The 21,993-nt window shown below is 41.0% G+C and overlaps 1 protein-coding gene across 10 annotated transcripts in view; it reads left to right on the top strand.

Annotated features, from left to right (window-relative positions):
- LRRC4C (leucine rich repeat containing 4C) overlaps positions 1 to 21,993 on the top strand; it is a 1,070,267-nt gene that overhangs the window by 69,634 nt on the left and 978,640 nt on the right. For 6 of the 10 annotated variants that reach the window (XM_077322212.1, XM_077322207.1, XM_077322211.1 and 3 more), the window contains exon 1: positions 5,390 to 5,952. The exons of 1 other annotated variant lie outside the window; for it this stretch is intronic. The gene's annotated coding sequence lies outside the window, so the exon portion shown is untranslated. Of the gene's footprint in view, positions 1 to 5,388; positions 5,953 to 21,993 lie in introns of those variants that run through there. 3 more of the 10 variants (XM_077322213.1, XM_077322209.1, XM_077322203.1) reach the window with 1 other exon arrangement.

The raw sequence follows: 21,993 nt of genomic DNA, 5'->3' as shown, positions 1-21,993 counted from the left end.
TCCTTAAGTGCTACTAGGCTTGAACCTAGCTGTTCTCCTGAGCACTTTCACTGGACTAGCCTACCTTTGAAATTAGGATTATCTTGTCCAAATATATCCATTTGATCACTTTGTTGCTTTATTTGGCACTAGGGGAAAGTTGTACTATTTGTTCAAGCTTATTATATAGTCCCTGGTCTACTACTGATAGTATTTACCATAATTATTTTGTATTTTATTCTTGTATATTAATCTGTTTTAACCCTTAATATGAATCTATCCAGTTGCAGTGCTGCTATTTCTTGTCATTGTAAATGACTCTCTCTGAATATTAGAGTATATCACATTTATGATTACTTAGATCCCTTTATCCCATTTATTACAGATCACATTTTTTCCTGATTCGTATCAGTTGGAGTTTAGTCTCCTGTTACACTACCTTCTGTGTTCTAGAAGTATGCTTGGCCTAAGCCTTTGGGCATATCTACAGCCAGTGCTGAAAATAAACTTTGGCTTTTCCATGCAACTTTTGAATTTCTGCAGATAGCAAGTGAGCAGTAGTTCACTAGAGAATTTAAGCATAGCAAAGTGATTTTAAAAAAGCCTTGAACACATAAAATGAACTAGATGCCTGTTGGCTGCCTCTGGAAGGAACATTGAATGACTTCAGACAGTTCATTGTGACTGAAGTGGACACGATGACAGCTTTAGTGAGACCAACCACATGCCCATTAGAAACCTGCCCCTCATGACTACGGAAAAGAGCCAATGATAGGATTGTGGGCCCCCTCCCGAAGATCATCAACCTCTCCCTGTCAATAGGAGAATTCCCAGAGGGACTGAAGGAAACAGTGGTACATCCAATTCTGAAGAAATAATCCTTGGATCTGTAGGAACCTGCCAACTACCACCCCATTTTGCATCTAGTGTTCCTGGGAAAGGTGGTGGAAAGGGCTGCTGTAGATGAAATATCAGCATTCCTGGATGAAGCTTCAGTCTTTGATCCATTCCAGGCCATTGGGTGGAAACAATGCTGCTCGCCCTGATAGAAGACCTCTGTCACCAGCTGGACAAGGGTGTGTTGGTGCTGCTCATATTACTCAACCTCATGGAAGTGTTCAAAATAGTTGACCATGAGCTCTTAGCTCATGGCCTCACTGATGCCGGGATATGAAGGACAGCATTCCAATGGCTGATCTCCTTTCTCTAGAGTCACTGACAGATGGTAGCAATTGGAGAGAAACAAGTGAGCCACTGCCAATTCACATATGCAGTACTATAGGGATTGGTCCTTTCTCTAATTTTACCTTTATGCGCTGTCTTGCTAAGCTGATACAGAGGTTTGACTTAGATATTATCAATAGCAGATGACACCCAACTATTCCTCCTGATGGATGGCTGCCCAGATTCACCCCCCAAAGTCCTTAGCCAGATGCCTGGAAGCAGTGACAAAATGGATCAAGCAGAGTAATCTGAAGCTCAACCCTTTGAAGGTAGCGGTCCTGTGTCTGGGCAAAATGAGCCCTAGTGCAGTTGTGATTATCCAGCCTGGATATGGAGGTGCATGTTACAATAGTAGCATGGATGGCGTTTTTCTGCTTGCACCAAGCCAACCTACTAGCACCCTACCTAGAACATCTAGCCACAGTGATTCGTGTGACAGTCATCTCTAGATTAGATTTCTGCAATTTGCTCTACATGGGCCTACCCTTATCCCTGCTCTGGAAACTACAACTGGACCAGAAGGCAGTAGCCAGGGTTATCACAGGAACACCTTAGAGGGCCCACATCTGTCCCATGTTCAAACAGCTGCACTGGTTGCCAGCTGAATCCTGGATCAAATTTAAGGTCTTGGTAATAACCTTTATAGTTATTCACAGTCTGGGCTCAGAGGGACTGCCTCTCTGTGTACACTCCTCAAAGTGTTTTACATTCAGCCAATTCCAACTGGCTAGTGATCCCTGGTCTCAAGGAAGCACATCTGGCCTCAAACAGAGCCATATAATTCTATTTCCTAGCCCCCACTTGGTGGAATAAGCTCCCAGAGGAGATCCAGGCCCTGACAGAGCTAGCACAGTTCTGCAAGGCCTGCCAAATGGAGCTCTTCAGCCAAGCATTTGGTTGAGACCATTGAAACTGACAACAGCTATGGGGCCCTCCAGAGCCACCCAGCCATGCCCTATTTGACCAGTTTGTTGGGTTATGGTTGAAATGATAAAGCAAATATTACATGTTCTTTGTTATGGATGTTACAGTTATTTGATTGATGCAGTTACCACGTTGTATATGTATTATTGGTTACATGTTCCCTGTGAACCTCCCTGAGCTGCAAGTGAGGGCAGTATAAAAATATATGAAATAAATATAGTTGTTTAAAGTAAATATACTTTCATTCTCTTGCATTTCCTTTTGTAGAGTTTATTTTTGGTTTGCATTTCAAGCTTTTCCTACACAGTGTGGCTGTAACAGAACAATGTTTTTGAATTGACATTAGAAAAAGAAAGCTTTTGGAACAGTACAAGTTACATAAACCCTTTCGTCTTCTTTTACTGGTGGTCCCTGGCTTGCACACCTACTTCTGTCTCCATAGCACCAGTATGAATGTGAAAGTGGAATACTCTTATATTACATATTGAAATACTCGGCACCACTAATCAGAAGTAAGTTCTCTAGTCTTAAATAGAGATCACTTCTAAGCAAATAGTGTACATCATTCAGTATTTGGCACACCTGTTAAGGTCTGGATTGAGTTGCTGGCATACAAATAGATAACTTAAGTATTACACTCTCCCTAGCTCTGTAATACAAATATTTAGCATGTAGCCCTCTAAAAGACCTAATGCATGCAGTTGGGATTCAACAGCAGTAAGCTCTATTAATCAAATATGCAGAACATTCTGAGATGGCAACTGGATCTAAGTAGTCCACAACTGAATGCTGTTTCTATGTACCATTAAATACCTTTTCCTTACCTTCTGTTACGATGAAGGAACAGCTTCATTACTGTGTTGTCTTCTGGGCACTTTTATTCTGCCTTCTTACAAAACCAATAGCTGACATCCAGACTGTTGCTGCAACCCATGATGCAAAGGATTTATAGTATGGCTTCTCTGTTGTGGCAGTTATAGTGGATGGCACTGGGGAGCACAACATTGTTTTCTTTCAGGCACATCTGATGAAGTAATATTTCTTTAGAACTATCCTGGTTGCTCAGACTAGCAGTGCAAACAATGGTTTTAGTACAAAGAAACCGAGTCCCATATTAACTTTCTGCCTCAATTGACCTGAGAGCTCTTTCCCAATTCTCAATATGACAGTTAACACAAACCAAAATGCATCCCCTAGGATTCTCCAAGGAGAATATTCTCCAATATTCTAGTACAAGTCAAGTGTGAACCAGGGACAGATTTTGTTGGAACTGTTGCTTGTTACATCCTGTCTTCTTTGGGGTGGTTTAGTTCTTACTAGGTCTGGCCAGAGGATCAGAGAGGCTTTCATGAGGTTGGCAGGAACTGAATGTAGTATAGGTGTTTTGACCAGTATTATGAATCATCCAGGGATGCATGAAAACAGTTCACCCAATCCAGCTGCCTATTGCTTATTATTGTTAGAGGGATTTGGTGAGAGGACTCCCTTGATTCTAGATAATATAAGCTGACCCTTGGTGGGGAGACAGATGTGCCTTGGAATCTCTTTGAGCAGGTTCATTCATAGGCAATATAAGATGAGCCATAGTTTTATTTGATATGCTGAGTTTTCGATCAAGGGTTGGAATGCCCCTATACAAGCAGCCTAAAGAGGTAATCCATAGATCTAACCTGTGATAGAAGAAGCTGAGTATATCTTATTGGGTTAATATGATCCTGCATGCAATTGTCTCGTCTCATCCATTCACTGGGTGGAAACTTGCTAATATTAATGGAGTGAGACTTATTTTCTGGTCAACATGCTTAAGGTTTTAGTCACCATCAGAAAGCCAGTATCAAATTTAGATTTGCATGACTTTATGCCCATCTAAGCAAAACCAGTAGCTAGGACCTGGTAACACAGCAAGCAGATTCTTCATGTCTTAAATTAGTCCAGATTGTTCCACCATGGCAAAGGAAAGGAAAACAGTCTGTGGAAGCCATTTTGAATTATGGACATTCTTGGCTGGCATAGATTCCTCTTAACCCCATGGTTCATGTCTGAGTCATATCTAACAGCATCTGCTGGATACATCTAGGATTACAGCCAACAACAGTTTACCTGCTTGAACTCTAAGCAAATCTTGGCACAATCACTTGTAGCCTCTTTATTCTAAGAGAACAAATCCCCCTCAAAGCAGCTCTATGGATGAAGTTGAACATAGATGATCAAATTCCCTTCTCTTTGCTCCAAGGCATCTCATTAAAGGTGATGTATTGCACTGATTCTTCATTTTATTGGGGAGCAGAGTAGGGATAAAAATGGGTAACGGAAAATATCGCATTGACATTTTGGCGAAATAGCCAAGCATGAAAAAGAATGGGGAAATAACAATAATGCCAAGACTCAACTAATAAAAACACCAGGTGATTCAGTCATTTCTTTAGTAGAAGAAGAGTTGGTTCTTATATGCCACTTTTCTCTACCAGAAGGAGTCTCAAAGCGGCTTATTGTTGCCTTCTCCTTTCTCTCCCTACAACAGGTACCCCATGAGGTAGGTGACGCTGAGAGAGTCCTTATATTACTGCTCCGTCAGAACAGCTTTATCAGTGCTGTGGTGAGCCCAAGGTCACCCAGCTGGCCGCATGTGGGGGAGTGCAGAATCAAACCTGGCTCGCCAGATTAGAAGTCCACACTCTTAACCACTACACCATCATCCATCTTTATTGCTGTTCCCACCCTGGTCCTGCATTTAAGCATCACTTCTGTATAGTGCTCCAGGTGAGGTGTTAGCAGATCTTAAATATTACTAACTCAGTTCCTCTTTTCTTTTGAACATTCATTTCTCTCCCAACTGCCAAGACATGACCTTAGGCTTTCAGGAAATTTTGCATTATATTATCAATAGAATAAGACTCCACATCTCAGATTTTCTTTAAAAGAAGTAATTCAAAATAAATTCTGCCTCTGATATATGTGGAAGCAGTTTTCATGTAGCAACCACAAGCATATCCAGAGAGTGCTCTCCATAAACATTGACATGCTGTCTCTTCTCCCCTTGGACACACGTGTGCATATGAACACACACACACACACAGTGTGTAGACTCTGCTTTGAAGAAACTGTAGCTAACCACCTTATTAGTATTCCTCCCTCCGCTGTGTTTCACTTGCAGCAAGGGAGGGCTGAGCAAAATGCAGTAGAACAGGGACAGAGACAGAGCTGGCAATCATCTCAATGCAGGCTGCTGAATGTAGGGGGTGGAGGGGGATGCAGCAAAGCAAGATTAATAACCTTGCCATAATCCCGTGCACCCTGGAAGGAGATGCCTCTAGTGACCAAGCCATCCTTGTCTTGATTAATTGGATGGAGTGAGTGAGTAGCTGGCATTCTACCTGATTTTTTTTTTGGGGGGGAGGGGGAGTGGAGGCAGCCTTTTCTGTTCTTTGAATCCTTTTTTCCCGTCTGGGAAGGTAACAGTGAGACGTACTGTCTGCAGCATGCACAGCAGCTATTGGAGGCTACCACTGACAGTTTGCTCTACAGTTTTGATGAGCAAAGAGGCAGGCATATCGTGCAAAGGGGGATTTCTATTCCTGGGCTACTGATTCCTTTGCCTCCTCATCCGCTCTTCCTTCCCCCCCCCCCTTCTTCCACATTTTCCTTTGCATTTTGGGCTTACTTTTGACAAAGTCGCTTGGACGTGTTTTGCTGGGACTGGATGATCAGTAAATGGACCTTTTGAAAACTAATTGTTGAGCTCTGCTGTGACTTGAAAGAATGCAGGTAAAGCTGGAGGAATTTTAATTTCACTTGGAGAAGTTTTAAGGAGGAACTAACAGAAAGGTAAGCCCAAGGGCTCTCTCTGCCCTTTCTTTTAACTATTTCAGTTTGTACGTACTTCTTATTAAGAGCTGAAATCAAGGTATTCTCTGCTTACTTAACAGCACCAGATACCAGCTACTGTGATGTTTGTATAGCACAGTAATAACTTATAAAAATAATAATACATGTTGCTGCTATCTGATCTTTGGAGGTGATTATTTTAGAGGCTTCTAGTATTTTTTTGTAGAGAAAAAATGTTTATGGTATAGCCCCTGCTCCTCCTTTAACCTGACATGTTGGCAATAGCTGGCATTTTATCCCTTGTGCATTTCAGCCTGCTCAGCTGAAATGATGGATATGTGGATTCAGAAAGCTGTTCCAGATGCTCTTGGCTAGCATAGATTGATAACAAAATGGAAATTAGTCAGTGTTTGGGAACTGCTGTTTCTTATGTAAAGTTTTCTGTGATGTCTGTGTTGCTGGTGCAGGTTTGCTGCCTCAGTTTACAGTCCTGATTATGTCTTTTGTTAAAATTGTGTCTTTTTCATACATGCCTACTTAATTACACACTGCAACAGAACTTCAGAACTTCTGTCAATTTTATTATGAAAGATGAGGTGCTATAGGTGAACTCAAGTCAGCATGTCCTGTGACACTCAAGTCCTGTGACAGAACATTTCTCAGAGTCTGGCAACTTAGCTTGAATGTTTTCATGCATGCTGCATGACAGATGAATACTGGTAGTCTTTTTTTCCATACAGAGATTCTGATGTAGGGAGATGTGATTACAATGTGATGACATGAAAGACTTCTTTGGCTGAGTATTTTGCTTGCTGCACTAGCATCCCTTGGTTACCAAGGAGGTTAGAAACCTTACATAAATCTATAAGTATGGTTCTCCAATGGACTTGCTGTGGTCACAGTCCTTCTTCGTGGTTCATGACTCTATATTATTTCATGGACTGTGAAACACCTGGCCAGTGTATGTGTGTGTGTGTGTATACACACACACACACACACACACACACAAAATACATGATTGATGATGTTGGGTGCTTAACGGAAGCAAGAAGTGAAGAAGACAATACTATTTGATTGACTTAAAAAACACAATTAAATACTTTTATTTATTCGTTTCCTGTACATCAAGACTGAAAACTTAATGAAAAGGTTCTGCTACACTACAATCAAATAATCTAGTGATGCTTCATTCAGTTTGTCTATTATGTTCCCATTGAAGGTTAGCTATTGTTTTTACAGAACAGTTTCAGGAGGGGGAGTTGTTAAGGAAAGGTGAACTCAAATCCTCTTCAATATGCCACCCTGGAGTTTTACCTTGGTGCATTGTAATATGACATTCCAACTGTCTCTTCTTTAAGATGACATTTACTTCAGGCTTGTTATTGCCTGTACTCCCCTTATATCTGCTTGTTCTTTCAATGCAGTGGATGGATTGCAGCTGCTTCTGCTTAGCCAGGTGATTGTATATACATTTCTTGAGGGAAGGATTTTAAACACTTTGCATGAATCTCCTAAGCTCATCCTCTTCTGAGAAAGAATTCAAAGGATGTAGCCCAGAAGGCTTTGTGGTTAGCGAGTTCAAGTTGCCCGAAATGCAACAAAGCTCTCAAGTAAATTTGGAGAAACTCATTATTCCACATATATTCATTAACTAATTATCAAATCCATGGATGATAGTCTTGCTTGTACTTATATACAGCTATAGCTACAGGCTCTCTGATGGTAACAATTGCCTGATGAAGGTTAAAAGTCTCTGTACTTAATAAATTAATCTGCCTACTAGCATTTGGTATACATTTCATATTATTTATTTTGCAATGACAGTATTATGATACTCCTTAAATCTCTGTATATTCAAATCACTACCACTTCTCTGGAAGTCATACTTAATAGAGATTACAGCTGAACTTTTAGAGTTGTACCCAAAGCTCTCTATATTGGTAATAATTCTACTGAACTTATTCTGAAGTAAATGTACAGTATTAAGGACCGTATTGTTTGTGTGTGTGTGTTATTATATATTTGAAGGTTGATGATTTCCTTCCTCTACTCCACACAGTGACCTTTCTGTATCTACCAAACCTAGCTATTGCACTGCATCTCAGAAACCAAATGAAACTGATAAATTGAAAGTTTTAACATCTTTTGTGATCAACTAAAGGTTTCATGAAAGGAAGTGGTCTGATATAAAAATGTCCATAAGATGAGACAAGCCTCCCTAAATTTCTTTCAATTTCTTGATTTTTTAAAGAGGATTGTGCTCCTTTTTGTTCTCTATTTCAACAATGTGGAAAGTGCCTCAATTCATTCCAATGTGGGGAGCCCTACCTGACAAGTTATATAAAGGCTCACCTGTTTGTATTATTGCATTTGTAAATGTGTTGCTATGGGAAAGTCTCTGAGATGGCACAAACCAAAGTAAAGTGGTACTGCAGTAAATGGCCCTCAGCAACAATGTAGGCAGACTGAAAACCTCACACTGAATTAACTGTGTGCTATTTTTAAAAATGTGGTAAACAAAGAAAATTCACTTTTCCTTGGGTTACATATAGTCAATGACTAGGCCTTGCTCAGTTGCTCAAATAATTCAATCTTTCAGGCCCTATGGATGTTATACTACATCCAAACCCCCAACAAACCCTATGTAAATTAATTCTTTCATTCCTCTAAAATGTACTGCAATAACTGGAAAAACTATTAGAATATTAAAGAAGAACAAAATGATTACAAAATCTAGGATCTGAACCAAAAGTACACTTGGCTGATGCTGTGTGTATATCCAGCTTGCTGAATTAGCTTGTTAGTATGCGATAGCGGGTCGTGTTAAAGGGATGGAGCCAGCTTACTTTAAAACTCTGTCTCACCCAATTCTCTGTTTTAATACAGTCCTCATTCCACATGTTTGTCCATTCAGGTCCCATCATCTTAACCATACCCTTTTTTTTTGGGGGGGGGGTCATTAAAAGGGACCTTTCCTTTCTTTTTCACCAGATAATAGTTGACTGGATCCAACCCAAAGTGTGGATATTGGAATCCAACATAATATAATCTTCCCAGATATTACAAATAATACTTTATAATGAAACCAAGTTGTATGGGTCATGGATTTGTGAAACCAAACTTGTACAAGAAAAATGGGTGTGAATTTAACAGTTAAACAGCCATAATCATCAAAGACTCTGAGACATAATCTATTGTATGATTCTAGCCTTCAGTCTGTTAACTGGATAACTTGTCTTAAAATTAGATTCAAGTGGGTAACCATGTTGGTCTGAAGCATAAGAACAAATCTGGAGTCCAGTGACACCTTGTTAGCCAGACAGGAGAGTGGCAAAGAGGAAGATCTCCCCCAGAGATTGTCATTCATTTGAAATTAGGCAATTTATCCATGTTTCTTTCCTGTATCAGATACTATGGGTGAAGCTTATTAGGGACCCTTAATATAATATTCAGGCTCCTTGAAATGACACCATCCAGGTCACCTGTGTACCTAGTTAATAAAACCCATTTATGTTCTCTGAGCTGACAGTTTTTGCAGCATATACCTCAGAATCAGTAAAAAAAATACCTATTTTTTGTCAAAATAATCTTTAAAAAATAATGCTCATAGCCTCTACTGATCTTTTAAATACTTATTAATGTGTGCATTCTCCCCATAATTTACATTCCTTAAGGACAATCTATGAGGAAATAAGTGATTTTAGAATTAGGCTGCTGAAGGAGCCTGTCATTTTTCGCCACCTGTTATTTAAAAAACAAAACAAAATAACTTCTCTACAAAGTGAAGGTGGAGGGAAGGTATATTGCTGGGAGTTTTTCACATCCTGAGCTAGACTGTTAGACCCTCTCTCTCTCTCTCTCTCTCCCCCCCCCAGCCAAGCCATGTCTTCAGCGAGGAGAGGGGCCCAAATAAAGTATTTCATACGCCCTGGGTTTGCAGAAGGTACATCATGGCCTATTAATGACCCCAGGCCAGTTTTGGATATTTCTGATTGAGAGGAGTTTTATAAATAATTTTTGAATTACTTCTCTTTCTCTGGTGCCATCTAGCAAATCGTTTGTTACATACTCAAGCACGTACACTAGGCCACAATTTAGAAATATGAACCAATTTTAATTCCAGAGTCAAAACTCCAGCTGTTAAAAGATCTAGAATATGACTTAATTGCCTGGACATCCCAATGGCCAAAAAGATTTTTACTCATGAAGTGTAACTTTCCTACTCACTGTTTCCCACTGCAGCCCCAAATGCCCCTTACCTGTGACCCAGAAACAGAGTTTGTGGGGCATCTTTTGGCTGCAGCAAGATGAGAAAATTATGCTGTGGGTCATTCCACAGAAATATCTAGCTGGACCTAAGTCATCATATGTCAACTTAAAACAGTCCCATTGACATGTGTCTGTTTGTATACAGGACCACACCAAAGTGAAATCCATCCAACTTCATGATGCTAATCATTTGATAGTTGTCTTCATTTTATTTTTATCTTCATACTTGTCAGCAAACCAGGATTAACACAATAAACAAATGCTGACTATATGTTTAAATATGGACATATGATCTGGAGATAAATGGAGGGATGGAGATGCATTAATAACATAATCTTTAAGATATTTATAAATGCAGAATATGTGCTTGAAGTCATTTCCAAGCTGAACTATAGAGGTTAGGTCCTTTGTAAATGTGCTGCCTGACTTTCAAGTTGAGTTCCTATTATTTCAAGGATCTTTCCCACAAAACATTTGCAAAAGGATCATTTTAGTGTTTATTACACCCTAGCAAGTGCATCATAGTTTTGAAGTGCTTAGAAGGTATATGCAATCCAGACCAATAATGTGTCAGGAGGAGAAAACAATACAAGTTGTATGTACTTTCCCTCCCCATTTCCCCTTTGTGTATGTAAGGGCTGCCAGCCTCAGGTGCGACCTGGGGATCCTTCAGAATTACAGTTCATATCCACGCTACAAAGGTCAGTTCCCCTGGAGAAAATCAATGCTTTGGAGGGTGGACTGTATGGCATTGTACCAAACTGAGGTCCCAGGCTCCATCCTCAATTATCCAAAAGTTTCCCATACTCAACCTGACAACTCTACACCACCATCCCCTACCTGTGGCAACCTTGTGTGTTTGTGCATGTGCACACTACAGGGACTGTAGTCTGCATAAGGATAATAGTGCAAAGTTTGTGGGAAGCGGGATTGTAACCATTTTCTACCTAGCAGTTTTTTCTGTTAAAAATCAAAACATGGGTGCTCAATTAGTAAATCAGATATTATCTGAGAGGCATTTGTGACCTATTTCATGGGACTTCCGGGTGCATGGGGAAGCAGTAGCTGCTTGCTAAAGCTCCTCTGTTTTTAATTGTTTTTACTTCTCTTTTGTCTAATTGTGCCTTAGTGGCAACAGTTTTGGTCTAAATAGCATTAATTCAAGCACTTTGCTGAAGAAAGCATCCTTGGATCAGCAGGTCCTGCCTATCACTGCTCCATCTTGCATCTTGTGTTTCTGGTCAAAAGGGCTGCCATGGCCAGTTGCTGGCATACTTAGAGGAAATTTCAGTCCTTGATCCTTACCAGTCAGGCTTCTGGCCTGGCCATGGGGTGGAAATGGTTTTAGTCACCCTAATGGATGACCTCTGACTCCAGATGAACTGAGAAATATTGGCATTGCTGGTACTGCTAGTACTTATAACAGAGTTCAATCTAGTAGACCATGAGCTTCTTGCTTTCCACCTTGCTGACTCTGGAATCCAGGGGATGGCCATGATATGACTGATCTCCTTTCTACAGGGTTAAGGACAGAGGGTCCTTTTTTTTGGGGGGGGGGGACGAACAGTCCCAAGACTACCAGCTCCCATGTGGGGTGCTGCAGGGTACTGTTTTGTCCCTCATGATATTCAACATCTTCATACACCCTCATGCCCAACCAACCAGAATCACCCCCTGAGATAGTTGCCATTTGCTTGGAAGCAATAAGTTTGGGTCAAGCAGAGTCACCTGAAACTCAGCCTTTCAAAACAAAGAGAAAAAGACCTATCCAATGGCAATACAATAAAATATTATCAAAAAAAGGAATAAAAGTATCCTTTTTGTAGTTTTCCTTATCTTTTTTTCTGTGGGACTTCTGTCAAAATGACATCCAGGTAATGTCCATTTTAAGTGAAATTATTTCCTCAGTGACAAGTCCTGAACATTAAGTAAAAATGATCGCTACAATCTCAAAAAATATATATTAAAATAAGTCTAATAAGAAAGCCCCCTACCTCTGATTCTTCAATATTTGTGTCAATTTTACAGGTATCAGAAATTAAAACCTGCAAACATAATATAAATTGTATGTTAATCATTACTATTCTAAAGCATAAAATATTTTATCATGCTAATCCCTGTATTATTTTACCTCTTACTCAACCTTTCAAAGAGAGAAGTCCTGTGGCTGGGGAGGGAGGGGCCAGGAGAGGAAGTACACCTGCCCATCCTAGATAGAGTTCAGCTGACATTAGCACAATCTGCTAGGAATTAGGGAGTGATCTTTAATGCCTCCTTATCTATGGAGGCTCAAGTCACAAGAGTAGTGCATTTTACTATCTTCACCAAGCTAAACTACTAGCATCCTACCTCTCCCCAGAACACCACACCACACTGATCCATGCAGTGGTCACCTTCAGGCTAGATTACTGTAACTCACTGTACACGGGCATACCCTTGTCCCTGATCCAGAGACTGCAATGGGTACAAATCGCAGTTGTGTGAATTCTTACTGGAACACCATGGAAAGCACATATCCAGCCAGTGCTCAGACAGCTGCATTGGTTTCTGATTGAATTCTGGATCCATTTCAAGGTTCTGGTATTAACCTTAAGGCCATTTGTGGCTTGGTCCCCACATACCTGAAAGACAGTTTGGTTGACTATGCTCCCCATAGAGCATTGTGTTCTGCCAATTCCAACTGGCTGGTGGTCCCTGGACCTTGAGATGTACATTTGGCCTCAACCAGTGTCAGGGCCTTTCCAGGCTCCTGGAAAATCTGTGGGCCCTTCAAGAGCTTTCACAATTCCACCAGGCATTCGGTTGGGGCCAATAAATGATCTACAGCAGTGGCCCCCAACCTTTTTATCACCGGGGACCACTCAGTGCCGGGGACCACTCACCAGGGACCACTCAACGCCTTTTACTGAGGCCCAGTGGGGGGGTAGTTTACTCCTCTACTCTCAACCACTGCCCTAATGCTCTCTGATCGCTATGGTAATGTTTAAACATCCCTTCAAAATAAGATACAGACACGCCACAACAATGAACATAAGGAACATTTTATTTTCATGGAAATTTTAACTCATGACAATGACAAATCAATGGGAACCCTGAGCTTGTTTCTCTGCAATGAGATAGTCCCATCTGGGAGTGATTGGAGACAATGACACCCGAAGTGTGTTGTAAAGGGCCGGGGGGGGGGGAGGCGTCCTTCAGGGCCCACCTCCAATTAGTTGAAGGACCACATGTGGTCTGCAGCCCACAGGTTGGGGATTGCTAATCTACAGTATAGCTTCTATTGGTCTCCTCACATAAGACTCCGGAAGAGCCCTGAAATAAATAAAATCTGAAGGACTACGAAATTGGCAAGCTGACTTTGCTGTGAATTGGAATCCTAGGCTTTTTACAACTTAAAAAACCCTTTTAATTGCTAATTGTTTTAATGTTTATGATCAGTTTTTTTTAAATATATTTATTTTGTTGTAAACCTTCCTGAGCTGTTATCTTGGAGGGGTGATTATATATAAAGTAAACAAGTATAGGATTAGGCACTATGTAGTGTTCTAACCTCATAATAATTCTGAACTTTTGAAATATGGATACAATGGATTTTTAGGGATTCCATACCTCAGGTGGGGCCTAGGGATTCTCCAGCTCATCTCCAGGTCACTGAGGTCAGTGCCCCTGGAGAAAATGACTGCTTTTGAGGGTAGATTCCATAGCATTAGGTCCTTCCCCAGCCCAAATTCTGCCCACTCCCAGTTCCACCTCAATTTCTCCAAGTATTTCCCAACCCGGAGCTGGCAACTATGATGCAATCAAGCATAAAACCTAAAGCCTAATCTCAGATAGGTGAAAGGTGTCCAGTATATTATCAAACCCAGGAGCAAGTCTGCATTAGGATAAACTGTGCTAAATACAGTCTTGGGGAAACAGATGGTAAATACTGTGTGTTCTTATCTTCTTGTGTCTGCTTTTAGAACAAAACTATATTTGTGCAACCTGAATTTCAAGAAATTTTTGGGGAGATCTTTATCCAGAGTTTCTTATTTTTATTTTATTCAGATGCAATTCTTTCTTTTGTATTGTGACAGCAAGATGACAAGCTTCCAATGTGGTGGTTTATCATGATCATTTGCTTTCCTGGTTGCTATACAATATTTGCCTACATTCTTATTTGGGTGACAGAGGACATAATGGTCAGTATGCAAAGTATCCAAGAGAAAACCATCTCCCATGGTAATGGCAAGAAGCAAAATGATCTACTCTGCTTTGTCCTGCAGTCTCTCTCAGCAATCTGACAGCCAGTGTTTTGTGGTAGTTAGAGTGTCTGACTAGTTTCTGGAAGACTGGTTTGAATCCCTATTCTGCTATGGAAGCTTGTTGGGTGATCTGGGGTCAGTTACACATTTGCAGCCATTTTGGGGGCCCACTAGGGTGAAAGGTGGATTAAACCAAAATCACCACCAAATGTGGACCACCAAAATTATGTGACTGCAGATATACTTTGCCCAATCCTTATCTTGGTGGCCAAAATAACATGTTGATCTCATTCTGTAGAAACCATGGACGTTTTTGGAAAAATTGGATTCTGAGGCAGTCAGAACAGTAGCCTTTCCAGAATTAAACAAAGACACAAATAAAAAATAACTGTGCCTTTTCTTCTCAAATAGGCCTTGGCAATAATTTGTTAAAGACATAAAGCACACCAGGATAATCTGTGCAGACTAAGTGGGCATAACTGGCTTCAAGAAAGAATATGATGAACAGTGGAGTGATTACCTGGACTTTCTTAAGAAAGACAGCAGTAACTGTTAGGTTAGGACTAATATGCAATGGGAACTGACTATATATTTCTTGAGATAATATCAGACTATACTATGTATGGTATACTTGTATAGACGATTTATAGACTAGGTAATAATAATTACTTATCAGCTGGTCACTTTTTTCTCTTTTACCTTTCTGTAAATGCTTTATATAATAATAAATAATAAAATTATATTAAAAAAAAGATGTTGACTCTTATTATTGATTTTTGGTGTAACCAGGCCACAGCTTTATTTTAACAAACCTAGGAGTGTTGGTCTGGCACAGGAGGAGTCCTGCAGCTATAGTCAACTGACCACACACCCATTTTACATGATCCAGGTGCCCCCAAAGGACCCCCCCCCAGTCTCCCAGCCGGGAACGCAGGCTTCTTTCCAACCAGGATCCGTACAAGGGAATTGTCTCACCCAAGGTACTGCTGGGGGCACACACCACCATTGGTCCACCTTGAGCCAGTTGGCTGTGTGAGCCCCATGCCTACCCACTAGGGGCAAGCCCACTCACACCCAGCCATCTCTTAGGAAATTTGGAAGTCTGGGGTGCAGGCTGGACCTCTCCCAAAAAACACAGGCTCCCCCTATGTCATCCCGCAAGCTGTGACAATAATAATGCAAAATTCAATTTTAACGCCTCAAACCTTTAAACCACAGATGTTGAAAACATGCTTAACAACATAACTACCCCAGGGCAGGTGGGTGGGAGAACTCCATCACGAGAAGTCCAGGCGAAAGAGGCCAAGCCAGTTCACTATTTATGGCCTGGTCTCCACCTTGCCCCTGATGCATATGCATCAGGGAGCCCTCTGGATACACCTTCCGCACATCTTCTCTTCGCACCTTTCTTAAGGCGCCTGCACTGCCACCTGTCCATGGTACTGCTCTGGTAAGTCAGGCCTTTTATTCCAGTGGAAAAAGACTCTGCATGGATTGCATTTAAACTTTGTTTTTAATTATTCCTCATTTTGTGTTTCTGAAAATACTGCAACATTCTGATGCACAGACTCTTGTTGAAATTAATGTGGTTTGTGTCAGTATTTAGGGATTTCAAAGGAACTTCTGCATTTATTTATTATTACATGAACAGTAAATTAATCTGACAGTAAGTTAAAGCAGATAAGTCTGTGCCTCTGATCTGGGAAATGAACTCAATGAACTTTCACCCTACATCACATGAGCATTGTTATGTCATTGTCAACTAACTCTGAAGTACTTTAGAAAGAAGCTAGAAGGGATGTCACTGGAAGGAATGACGTTTAGTTTAAACTAGCAAAATGCCTGTTGTGATAGCAAAATGTGTGCAGTGGAAGGGGAGGCATTTCAAAAAGCCTGGAGGATATGGTGTATTTTATGTACAGATGCACACTGCATGCACCCAGTAATTTTAGCAGAAGGGTAAGCTATACATGGCTTAGGCTAGAGACTATGTTTTGCTCCACAGTGTTGTCAATTAAAGCATTTCAGTAGGGATGAGTAGATTCTGCTCTGGCCTAATTGGAATTTGTTCTGTCTTTGCTCCCAGAGTTACACCCATATTCCACTGAGTTTCACAAAACTTTGAAAAACAAAATGCAGATTTGTACAGCTCTTGGGAGTCAAAGATCACAGTAATATGCACCCATGTGTTCTAGCATAATAACAAAAAAATAAAACATGTTAATGCCTTATAACCTAGCCCAGAAGAATAGTTGGCCCAGAATATCCCAGATGAAATCTCAGAGCAGTTTACAATCTCCTTCCCTTCCTCTCTCTATAAGAGTAGGTAAAATTTACAGAGCTCTGACAGGACTGCTCAGTCAGAACAGCACTTTCAGGTTTGTGAGGAGCCCAAGGTCACCCAACTGGCTACACGTGGAGAAGCCGGGAATCAAACCCAGCTCACCAGATTAGAAGTCATTACTCTTAACCATACTGGCTTTTACATGCCAACTAGGGGTGTGCAACAATAATTTTTTTTTAAATCTGAGTAAATTGAACCACCAAAAATATCAGTATTTCCTGATATTCTGAATCCCAATATTGACATGGTAAATATTCACGAATTTACAAGATTTTGTAAATATTTATGAATTTTGAATGGTTTTGTCTTTATGGAGCATAGACATCATAGAGTATAATGAATCCATCTGGGGATATTTGGGACACAGATGTGAGCTGTTTTTTGAGGTAGAAGCACCAGATCTATAGTTTAGCTGGTGCCTCTCTTTAAAAAAATCACACCACATTTGAAAAAGATTGAACGAGGTGGTCCAGCTTTATAGACTCCAAAATAGTGTCCCCATCCTCCATTGGCTTCAATGAGGGGAGTGTTTAAAGAGATTGTGGTCCCTTTTAATGCCTGCTCCAAGATGCAAATGAAATGCAAAAACAGCTTGCAGCCCCCTTAAATACCTTCTCCAAGTGGTAAATTCATCTGGAAGACATTTACAGGGACAATTATCTCGTTAAATGCCTTCTATCTTCAACTATTCAATAGTCAATTTTGGATAACTGAAATTCAGACCCAATTTATATTAAGCTCAAAGAATAGCTGGAAAAATACTAATAAGATATTTTTCAGATATTTTTTTTTCCAGCTCAGATTTAGCTGAATGCATATCCCTAATGCTAGCTCATTAAAAGAAAAAAGAAAACATCCATGCCTTTTGACCCTTAATGGGTGAAGGGGTTTCAAGGGAGGGAAAGTCTGATATAGTCTCCTTTACCTCATTAATTTCTGTCCTCTTCCTGGAGTCTCCCTTCATGGAAAAATTTGGCAGAGGGGATGGAAGTGGCATCACTTTTGGCCATGTGATATCAAGCATTGGCACAACACTCTAATGCCCCTCCCCCCCAAATAAACCTCTGTGGTAATTCTCTATGGTAAACCCCCCAAAGGTTATTGAAAATGTGAACTTCTCATCAATGCATGCAAACTAGTCATTGGACTACCTCATCTAGAATCTGTACCTATGTGTGGCCAATATGTGTGGCCAATATTCTGTGTTTCTATAGAACCTCAGAGAGCCTGGGCATATTTTTAAAATTAAACCAGCATAGCTTATGCAGAAGACCATGAAGACTAGAATTTTAAATAGATTACTGTGCTCCTATTTATCTTTAGTGATTATAATTAAAGCACAGAAGAGCTGTATGTTTTATTGCACAGTATTTATTTTAAAGGAAATTGCAGGGTCTCCTGGACAATAAGAATCTCTCAGCACCGCTTTCTTCAGGTTCAAGATTTTACTGCTTGTTCTCTCTTTCTCTTTCTGTCTATAATGTCAAGTTAAAAATGAGTAGAATGTCTAGAACCTGACACGCATATTGAAAGACAGCAATTCCACTTGTCAGTCTGAAAAAAATCTGTCATTGAACAAAATATATGAAGTAGTTTATTTAGTAGTCCACTTGCAAACACACATCTAAGATTAGCTGAATGGTATCTTCTTAAATGATAGAGACATTTGGGGAGAAGCAAGATGGAGAAGTGTTAAGTGTTTCCTTTCATCACTACTTTTAGATTCCCTATGCATCTCTGCTGATGTGGCTCTTTCAGCAAAAAAGGGACTTTTTGAAGTGTTTGACATACACTTAAATTTGATGTAGTCTGGCTTGCATGATATCCACCAATCTATTCTGTATATCTGAACTGTGAAAGTGACATTCAAGTTAGTGTTAAGAACTTGGGGACAAAACCCAAATAAATAAGGTGCTCTGGTACAGACATTGAAGTTCTTGTATGTGCCTAAGGGACCCCTTAAATCAAGCCTAGGAGCATAGTAAGCAAACATTTTAATTTAATGTTCATTGGAAGATAGAGAATCTGAAAATTACTCCAGAAAGTTTTATACAAAGATGCAACTGCAATCTTACGCATTTGTGTTCAGTCTCATATTTTGTGGTATAATACTATAATAACAATCACTTGAAATAATAAATCCAGCTGCTACCTGTCTCAGCATGCGACTGATGTTGCTCAGGTGGGGGGGGCACCAGAAAACAAAGAAAGAGCAAGTCTCGGCCGGAGCCAAGTGGGAAGAGGCCACGAGGCACACAATCAGCAGTGCAATTCGGGGCAAGACAGCAGCCAGTGCAACAAGCTTAAGAGGATGGCCAGTGCGAGTGCCAGGCCTTCCATACTACTCACAGATGGTGCCAGATTGCTGCTTTTCCTCCCCTCCCCTTTTTGGGATCAGTCCAGTAAGCTTCCACCTGACTGGCCCTCTCTTGCCCAGGCTGGCCATGGGGCATTTTCTCCTGTTTGCCAGCCTGACTCACTGGAAAGAAGCATGATTTGGTGCTTACAGCACTCAGCCTCTCCCACAAGTTCCTCAGCTGTGGCACACTTTGGCACTCTCATTGGCGGGTGTCCAGGTTTGAGCAATGAGGGCGAGAGTGAAGCGATGGGGGGTGGGGGTGGGAGTATCTCAGCTGCAAGGGTCCTCTCCCCTCTGCTTTTGGTGGCACTGGGCTTTCTCCAACAGGGAACCCCATTGGAAGTCAGGCAGAAGACATGCACATATTCATCCTCACCGCAGCATTGTGGAGCTGAGTGTTTGATGGGCTGGCTGTATGATGTAGGATCAGTGCCACATGCCTGGGCAAGTGCCCCACCATGTTGTAGGAGCAGCTCATTGACTCTGCAGCAGTGTGGGCTGGTAATCCTCTTTTCTCCCTTCCCTTTTGCCCTGGCAGTTTCACAGCTTCTCTATGTTGCTGAGGCCATTACCTGCTGCCTGGGGCTACCCCGAGACCAGTGCACCTGCAATACTTAAGGGCCAGCGAGCCATTCCCCTCCCTCATCTGGCCATTGGTGTGGCTTCTCTCCTGCCCCTACTCAGAAACAGCTAGTCCCAATGGCCAAATTGGGGGGAACGCTCACCTGGCTGTACCATTGGCTCTGCGGGGCCAGCAGCATGATTCCTCCTTGCTCCCGCCTGTTCAGTAGCAGGGCTTCTCTGTGTAGTGAAAGGTTCTCTGAAAACACAGAAAATCTCCCACACTATTGTGTTTTTATAACTTATGGAAGGTGAAACTATTCTACAGAGCTTCTAGCTAAGGGCCAAATTGCATTGCTAAGGCTGGCAAAGTGGACTACTAATGTTACTTTTTAACATATTTTAGGACGTTTTAACATTTCAATGAGAAGGTTTTATTGGAAACTTCCTTGGATCCACCATAAGAGAAAGAGAAAGAATAACTGTTGTGAATAGAGACATTATTTCTATTCTTTTTATGGACTTAAACTATTTTGAGTTTTCTCCTACTATAAAATGCCACATTTCCTGAATTTCAGCAGAACATAAGCTTTCAAGTAGATCTGTGGGAATTAAATTGGTGAGAGCGACTGAAGCTGCACTCTCCTCTTGCTAGTAAAAACTGTCTACATGCTAGTCTTACAAAATTAAAATTCATTAATGTAAGGCCTGGATCTGCATGTGTTAATATTCAGATGAATTTTTAATCTATCAGTCTCTGATCTAAAGCTTTGTTAAAACTGGATGGCAGAGTCTCTGTGCTCAAATATCTCTTTTTTCTTGTTTTCAACTGACTGCACACTATTTGTTGTATTCCTTTTGTATCAAGGACATGTGTAGTCCTATAATCTCAGGTGAGCCTATTAAACAGATGCTCAAAGATCTATATGGTTTCCAGCCTTCTTCAAAACAAACTCTAAATGTTGGTATCATCATAACCTATAAAATTGTGACTGTACTATTGACAACATACTGAAGGTACCAAAGCCTCCTATTGGAACACACATCAGGGGGGAAAACTTTCCCCTTCTGCCTAATGGTTGGCTGGCAGCCCTGTTACCTTAAATGTGTGTCAGAAGACACATGTATGTGGGGAATAGTCTGCAATGGGTGGGTAACTAGTATAGGATTGAAATGCCTATGTTTTATGAAGTTGGTCCACTTAAGAACTCAAGGCAGACAACAGATATCAAATAAAATAATAAATAGGCTTTAATATTAATAGATTTAAATAAAAATAGATGTCAATCTAATATAGAGCAGGTATGCTAACACTCTAACAAAAGGAAATGAGTATAAATGAATAGAGTCTGGGGAAGTGGGTCGATGGAAGAATATTTACTGATCTTGGAGAGGCAGACGGTATAGACATGATGGCACAATGACAAGCAACATGATGGGTAATTTGGATAGTTCCAGGAGTCCAGAGTGGCAATTAGGCTTGCCAGAAATGGAGGGCAGTGTGTACTGGAAATTGCATGTGCAAAGGATGAGCTGGCCCAAGACTGAGACAAAAGGGTGATTTGATGGGTTTAGGTGATGGCTCAGGGTGGAGCAAACAGGCTCTGTTCACCACTGATCAGCAATACAATGGAATTGGGGGGAGCCGAGTTCGAGCTGAGGTTGCAGCAGATGTTCAGGTTTCACCCAGTTGCTTCAGTCAGACTGAAGTGCACAGAAAATGGAGACCTGGCCACACCTCTTTCTGTGCTGAAAAGAGAGCATGGTGTCTGACATACCTAAGCCTAGACCAAGGGAGAATGCCACAAATAGTTGGATGCTGTGTGCCAGTCTAGTGATGAGGTATACCCTTTCTCTCTTACAATACAGCCATGGCTAGCCTCGCTACTAGAGGGAAGATGCAGCCAAGTCATGAATGTCTCTTCTCTCCCACTCACCAAACATTTGAGGACTTCCACACAGGGATGCTGTTGCAGGATTCTTTTGCCTCCTATTTCAACTATACAACAACCCTATGCAGTAGGACTCAAGTATTTCATCTCCACAACAACCTGTGTGGCAAGCATCTGATATTTCTTCTGCACAACAACTCTGTCCACCGTCCAAAGCAGCCATTCCTGCCTGGGGAGTTGATCTTTATAGTCTGGAAATGAACTGTAATTCCAGGAAATCTCCAGGCCCCACCAGGAGGTTGGTTACCCCTGGGTTGGAAATATTCCTTGAGATTTGGAATTGGGCCTCAAAAGGATATAATGTTTCCACAC

Source organism: Paroedura picta, chromosome 2 (genome assembly GCF_049243985.1).
Source record: "Paroedura picta isolate Pp20150507F chromosome 2, Ppicta_v3.0, whole genome shotgun sequence".
In the NCBI taxonomy this organism is placed as follows: Eukaryota; Metazoa; Chordata; class Lepidosauria; order Squamata; family Gekkonidae; genus Paroedura; species Paroedura picta.
The sequence above is the reverse complement of the archived record's forward strand: the minus strand, read 5'-3'. Positions and strand labels throughout refer to the sequence as shown.